We start from the raw sequence: 7,966 nt of genomic DNA, 5'->3' as shown, positions 1-7,966 counted from the left end.
CTTCCACAAACTCTCTTCCACACATACTCTCTTCCACAATTCTTCCACACTCTCTTCCAAAACTCTCTTCCCACAGTCTCTTTTCCACATCATAACTCTTCTTCCACACAATAATCTCTTCACACATATCGTCTTCCACACATAACTCTCTTCCACACACATAAACCTCTTCCACACTCTCTCCAACATAACTCTCTTCCCCTCTCTTCCACAATACACACTCTTTCCAAATAACTCTCTCCACACATAACTCTCTTCCCACACTAACTCTCTTCCCCACATAATCTCCCAAGCACATAACTCTCTTCACACTCTCTCCACACAATAACTCTCTTCACATCTCTTCACACATAAACTCTCTTCCAGCACATAACTCTCTTCCACATAACTCTCTTCACACATAAGCTGCTCTTCACACATAACTCTCTTCCACACATCACTCTCCTCCACAATAACTCTCCTCCACACTAGAGGCAAACACAAAAAAACACATTAAATAGGGGGAAACAAACAGGGTAATAGACACAAAACACAGTGTAGATTTAAATTAGACGATACATAATCGATGTAAGCACAACGACATGTTAGATGTATAATAGCGAGGAAGATAATGTACCCCTAGTGAAATATATAGATATTAGTAGTCACCTGGAGGATTATGTGAAATCCTGTCTAAAAATCACTCGCCTGTGGCCCAAACTCATACTTTATATGGTACATTCCGTAACTCCTCATGATTTAGTAATCCCTTATAATATTACACTAGGGGGTACATTATTGCCACTATATAAACAGCGCGTTCACATCAGAACCGTTTTAACAGGGTCCCGTTCAGGCCACAATGGTGATGGCAAATTAACGCATTTCGAATTTTGAACGTAGGACCGAGAATTCTCGGAGACTGTATTCTGACCCACCCACAAAATGTCGATATTAATGTCCTATTGTATTATTATATAAGCAGTAGTCAGAAGTTCATCATGGGAGTTATGGTGACCTGTGATAAATCATCGCCCTGCATATCCAGAGTGTGCTCTTATAAGATGTCACAATAACAGCCTCATAGACTTCCTAAATGAATCGCTTATCATTTACACGTAGGGAGGTACTTATCCTTATAAGTACATGAAGTGATACTAGAGTAGTCCCCTGATATCGGCGCCTGCAGCCTTGTGCTTATATGGTCACGAGAACCCCTCAGTGATCTTCTAATATCCTTCATCATTTACAGTAGGGGGCTACATTAATACCTTATAATACATGAGTGATCCCTCAGAGTTCCCTGTATAACTCAGCCTGCAGCCTTGTGCCTTTATATGAGTCACGAGAACAACCCCTCGTGACTTCCTAATACCTTATCCATTATTACAGTAGGGGTAACATTATCCTTATAAATACATGAGTGATACTCAGAGTTCCCTGTATAATCAGCCTGCAGCCTTGTGCCTTTATGTTCACAGGAACAACCTCAGGACTTCTCTAAATCCTTATCATTCACCATAGGGGGTAACATTGATCCCTTATATAATACAATGACTGATACTCAGAGTTCATGTATAACTCTAGCCTGCAGCCTTGTCTGTTATTGTACACAGAAACACCCTCAGTGACTTTTAATATCCCCCTTATCATGTTACAGTAGGGGGTACATTATCCTTCACTCAATAAATGAAGTGATATACTCCAGCAGTTCCCCTGTATAACTCAGCCTGCCAGCCCTTGTGCGCTTTATCATGGTACAGAACAACCCCTTCGTGACTTCTATATCCTTCTCATTTCCACAGGAGTAAGGGTACATTATCCCTTAATATGAAGTGATACTCAGAGTTCCTGTTACTCAGCCTGCAGCCTTGTGCCTTATATGGTCACATAGAATAGACACTCAGTGACCTTCTATATCCCTTTATCATTTACAGTAGGGGGTACATTATCCTATAATACATGCATGATACTCAGAGTTCCCTGTATAACTCAAGCTGCAGCTTGTGTCTTATATGGTGGAACAACCCTCAGTGATACTTCTAATTCCTTATCATTTACAGTAGTGGGGGTCAATTATGGCCTTATAATACATGAGTGATACTTCAGAGTGTTCTAGCTGTATAATCAGGCCTGCAGCTTGTGCTTGTATATGGTCACAGAACAACCCTCGAGTGACTTCTAATATCTTATCATTCTTCAGTAGGGGGTCTTATCCCTTTATAATACATGAGTGATTACAGAGTTTTCTGTATAACTCAGCCTTGTGCCCTTTATGATGGTCAAAGAACAACCCTTAGTGACTTTAATATCTTGATATATTAAGTTAGGGGGTACTTATCCTTATATACATGAGTGATACTCAGAGTTCCCTGTATAACTCAGCTGCAGCCTTGTGCTTTATATGTCACAGGAACAACCTCAGTGACTCTAATGTCCTTATCATTTACAGTAGGGGTACATTTCCCTGTATAATACATGAGTGATACTCAGCAGTCCTGTTACTCAGCCTCAGCCTTTCTGCCTTATATGTCACAACCAAAGAACAACCAACCCCGTCAGTGACTTCTAATATCCTTATATTTACAGTAGGGGTACATTATCCCTTATAATACTGAGTGATACTCCAGAGATTCCCGTATAACTAGCCTGTAGCCTTGTGACCTTTATTGTCCAGAACAACCCCTCAGTGACTTTAATATTCCTTATCATGTACAAGTAAGGGGGTAATTTCTTATAATACATGAAGTGATACTCAGAGTCCTGTATAACTCAGTCCTGCAGTCCCTTGTGTTATATGGTCACAGAACAACCCCTGAGTGATTCTAGATATCCTTATGTGACCCTGCGGACGTGGCATGTACTTCAGGCGTGCATTTACAGTATTACGGGGTCTTATCCCTTATAATACCGATGAGTGATACTCAAGAGTTCCTGTATGCACTCCGGTCCGCAGCTTGTGCTTTATATGATGTCACATCCGAGAAAACCTCAGTGGACTTTCTAAATACCTTATCATTTCACTAGTAGGGGTACATTATCCCGCATCCCTTTAAAATTAAAATTAACATGTAGTGATAGCTCAGGATGTTCCCTCGTATAACTCAGCCTGCCAGCCGCTTGGTGCCTTTATTTACAGAACAACCCTCAGTGACTTCTATATCCTTATCATATTACGAAGTAGGGGGTACATTATCCCTTATAAATCTGAGTGATACTCAGAGTTCCTGTTACTCCGGCTGAGCTTGTGCCTTTATATGGTCACAGAAAACCCCTCAGTGACTTCTAATTCCTTATTATTACAGTAGGGGGTACATTATCCTTATATACATGGTGATATCGAGTCCATGTATACTCGCCTGCAACCTTGTGCCTTATATGTCCAGACAACCCCTCAGTGACCTTTCTAAAGGAAATTTATCCTTAATAATTTGTTACAGTAGGGGGTACTTTCCTTATAATACATGCAAGATGATACTCGAGTCTCCCTGTAATAATCAGCCTGCAGCCTGGTGGCCTATTACCTATGGTCACAGAACGAACCCTGCAGTGACTTTCTAATATCTTCTCAATTTACAGTAGGGGGTGTAATTATCCCTTTAATACAATGCAGTGATATACAGTTCCTGTATAATCAGCCTGCAAGGCCTTGGTCTTTATATGTCACAGACAACCCCTCAGTGACTATCTAATATCTTATCCCATTTTACAGTTGGGGTATATTAATCCTTATAATACATGATGATCTCGGAGTTCCCTGTATTAACTAGCCCTGCAGCTCGTGCCTTATTATGGTCAAGAACTCTATGACTTCTATATCTTATAATTACACTTAGGCGGTACTTATCAGCTATATCTATAGACAGACAGGTGATTGTGGGTTGAAATGTTAATGCCAAAGGCGCCATTTGCTGACCCTAATTCACGTCACAAGTTTAATTCTCAATGACTCGTGTGAATCCAAGTGCAGAAATGAGGCACATTGTGCTGCAAATCATCTCAACCCCAAGATTCTCATTGTGCCATCAGCAGTAATGCCCCGGGACTAGCAACTTGCGAGCCAATTCAGCACCATGTGGTCCTTATAGGTATAAATCTGAGGAGAAGTCCCACCCCCTGGCCTGAGGGGTGCTGGGAGTTGTGATTAGACTCCTGCTCCTGTCTCACTACCTCAATCACTCCCATTGGCTGCTGACACCTCCCTTGGGGCGGGGCAAAGAGCAGGAACAACTCCTCCCCCTCCAGCTGCTGTTTTGATAGGAGGAACTGACTTTACTTCCTTTATGATCATGTCGGTGGCAGGTGAGATCATGTATGCACTGTACCCCTCAGGTGACCACACTGTATCACTGTGCCGAGGTGAAGTCTCTCGCCAACGCTGTATTCACTTGTACCCGAGGACGTCTCCACACTGTATCAAACTGTAACCCCCCTCACAGACTCACCACACTGTAAGATTCCTTGTCGGGCGCGCCGTCCTCCTCCCACACCTGTATATGTGCCCCCTTCACCGAAACCTGTATCACACTGTGTGCCCCACCGGTGTGATATCGCCTCCCATACACTATTATCAGATTGCCCGCCGACCCTAGTCCCGAATTGGAGTAGGCTGTGATCTAGTCACACCTGTTCACTGTGCCGCCACCCCCTCCATTGACTGTATCAATGTGCCCCGCCCCTGCGATCGTTACAACCACACCTATTCACTGGTGCCCTCCACATCTGTTCCACTGATGCGCTCCCTCTCCACACCTGTATCACTGGTGCCCTCCGTCCATCACGTTTCACTGGTGCACCCTTGCCCACACCTTGTATTCACCTGGGAGCCTTCGCAGAGGGCCTTCTGTCATGTATGCCTGCGTAGTTGACGCGCTCCTTCTGATTTCGTCGAACTGTTCTCTACACATAGAACGACATTTTGGTGGGGGTTCGGAGGTGACGAAAATTCTGGGTCGGCTGGTGTCAAATTCGAATATTGCGTTGCTCAACATTTGGTGGCTTGGGGGAACCTGTTTACCCCGGTAGTTGCTTGAAGCACGGGCTGTTTTAGTGGATCGCGTTGTATCTCCGGGATCTTCGGTATGGTATCTCTATGACGGCAGGTGTCTCGTCATCTGATATCCTGTCGGTTTACTTTGTGTGTTCATTCTCTGTAGGTTCTTGCGACCTGTGTTTGTGTTCTCCGCCTGTTTTGTTCCCTTTTTAATGGTGTTTTTTTGTGTTTGCTCCTCGTGTGGCGGAGCGTTGTGTGTGGCGGAGTTATGTGGGACGAGTTGTGTGCAGCGTTTAGTTGTGCGGTTAGTGTTCGCGGTGTGGAGGGTGTGGCGGGTGGAAGCGAGTGGTTGTGTGGCGCGGGGAGTCTGTGAGGAGCGTTTGGGCGCGGGTTTGTTGAGGATGTGTGCGCGAGTTATTTGGTGCGGTATGTTGAGGGAGTGTGGGAGAGTTTGTGTCCGGTGTGGCGCTTGTGTGGGCGTTGTGGCGGTGCAGAGAGTATGGGGGTTGATTGGGCAAGTGCGCGTGGAGGCGTGGGCGCGTGGAAGAGTAGTTTAGTGTGGGAAGTTTGGGATAGAATTTGTGGGTAAGAGAGTTTATGGTTGGAGATTATGTGGTGAGAGAGTATGTGTGGAAGGTTTATGTGTGGAAGTGTACGGAGTTGTTGGGAGGTGGAGACAGTTGTGGAATAGAGGTTTAGTGTGGAAGTGAGTGGAGAGAGTTATGTGGAAGGATGTGTGAAGGATGTGGAAAGGTAATTGGAGGTGTGGGTTTTGGAGAGAGTGGGAGAGTTGTGGGAGAAGTTAGGTGTGAAGAGAGTTTGTGTGAAAAGTGTAGAAGAGGGTATTGTGAGTGTGAGATTTGGAGGAGTGTGGAGAGAGTTTGTGTGAGAGAGAGGGAGAGAGTTTGTGTGGAAGAGTGTGGAAAGAGATTAGGTGAAGAGTTATGTGTGGAGAGGTGGAGTATGTGTGGAGAAGTGTGTGGGAGAGTGGGAAGAAGTTTGTGGAGAGTGTGAGAGGATTTGAAGGTGTGGAGAGATATGTGAAAGTTGTGAGAGAGTTTATGTGAGTGAGAGAGTTTGGTGGAAGTGTTTGAGAGATTAGTGGGAGATTTGGAGAGAGTTATGTGAGAGTGTGAAGAGAGTTATGTTGAGAGATTTGTGAGAGAGTTAGTACGAGTATGTGTGAGAGTTATGTGTGGGAGAGTGTGGAGGTATTTGTGGAAGAAAGGTGTGAGTTGGTTGGAGAGGTGTGAGAGAGTGGTGGAGAGGGTGAAGAAGTGGGAGAGTATGTGTGGAGAGAGTTTGTGGGAGAGAGTCTGTGGAGAGAGTTTTGGAGAGTGTGGAAGAGTAGTGTAGAGAGTTTGTGTCGGAAGAGAGTTTGTGGAAGAGATATTGGAAAGATTTATGTGGGAAGAAGTTAGTTGAGAGGTTAATGGAAGATGAGTGTGGAAGAGAGTTATTGGGAAGGGTTATGTGTGGAAGGAGTTATGTGAAGAATTTGTTGGAAGAGAGTTGTGGGGAAGAGTTATGTGGAGGAAGAGAGTTATGGGAGAGATGTGAAGGAGTTAGTGTGGAAAAGTTTGTGGGTAGAAGTTATGTTGTGGAAGAGAGTTAGTTGGAAGAGAGGTGGGAGAGTTTATGTGTGGGAGAGTTATTTGGAAGAGAGTTATGTGTGGAAGATGGGTTATTGTGGAAGAGAGTTATGATGGAAGAGAGTGGTGGAGAGAGTGTGAAGAGAGTATGTGTGAAGAGAGTTTGTGTGGCAGAGTTGTGTGGAAGAGAGTGTGGAGAGAGTTAGTGTGAGAGAGTTATGTGGAGAGTATGTGTGGAAGAGAGTATTGGGAAGGAGTGATGTGTGAAGAGAGTTTAGTGGGAAGAGGTTTAGGGATGAGAGGTTTGTGTGAAGAGGTTGAAGGAGGTTATGTTGGGGAGGAGTTAGTGTGGGAGGAGTATTGTGGAAGAGTTGTTGGGGAGAAGAAGTTATGTGTAGAGGTTATGTGGAAGAGAGTGGGAGAGAGTTATGTGTGGAAGAGAAGTTAGTGGTGGAGAGAGTTATGTGTGGAAGAGAGTGGTGGAAGGAGTTATGTGTGGAAGGGAAGAGTATGGTGTGGAGAGAGTTGTGTGGAGAGATTATGTTTGGAAGAGAGTGTGGAAAGAGTATGTGTGGAAGAGAGTTCATGTGGGAGAGATGTAGGTTTATATTTGGAAGAGAGTTATGTGTGGAAGAGAGTTATGTGTGGAAGAGGAGTGTGGAAGAGAGTTATGCTGTGAAGAGAGGGTGGAAGAGAGTTATGTGGGGAGGAGAGTGTGGAGGAGAGTTATGTGTGGGAAGAGAGTGTGGAAGAGAGTTATGTGTGGAAGATGGAAGAGCGTTTAAATGTGTGGAGGAGAGTGTGGAGGAGAGTTATGGTGGAGGAGAGTTATGTGGTGACAAAAAGAAGGTGGTGGGGGGGTTTACGGTGGAGAGATGCTCAGGGGAAAGGAAGGCAACGCAAGCTGGAAGTCTTGTACTTGAAGGTTAGAAATGGGCTTCTGACGCCAGAAACACGCAGTTTAATAAGGATAGTAAATATCTCACGCTCTAGGTCGCGAGACAAATAGGAAATGACGCAGGACTGGTAGATTATAATAGTGGATAATGTTACCCCTACTGTAATTTATAAAATATTCATTTAGTCACGAGGAGTATGTGGACCATTTATAAAAGGACGAGGCCGGCAGGGCCGGAGTGTTTTATACAGTGTCACATCTACGAGGTTGACTACTAATATCTGTTAAATTGTAAGTAGGGGGGTACATATTTGTATAATCTACAGTTGTTGGTGCCAGTGTTCTTCCTTTATCTATGTGTAGTATTTTAATGGCTTTGGCACTATGTTCTGTAAAATTACACCTTTTAAATGCTGTTTTCCTTGTCTTTGGATGTGTTTTTCTATATCGTATTTCCCCAGACCCGCCACTTAATTTTATCCGAATTAACTTTTTTTTGTGTGA

Source organism: Xenopus laevis, chromosome 8L, assembly GCF_017654675.1.
Source record: "Xenopus laevis strain J_2021 chromosome 8L, Xenopus_laevis_v10.1, whole genome shotgun sequence".
NCBI lineage: Eukaryota > Metazoa > Chordata > Amphibia > Anura > Pipidae > Xenopus > Xenopus laevis.
Note: the sequence above shows the minus strand (reverse complement) of the source record.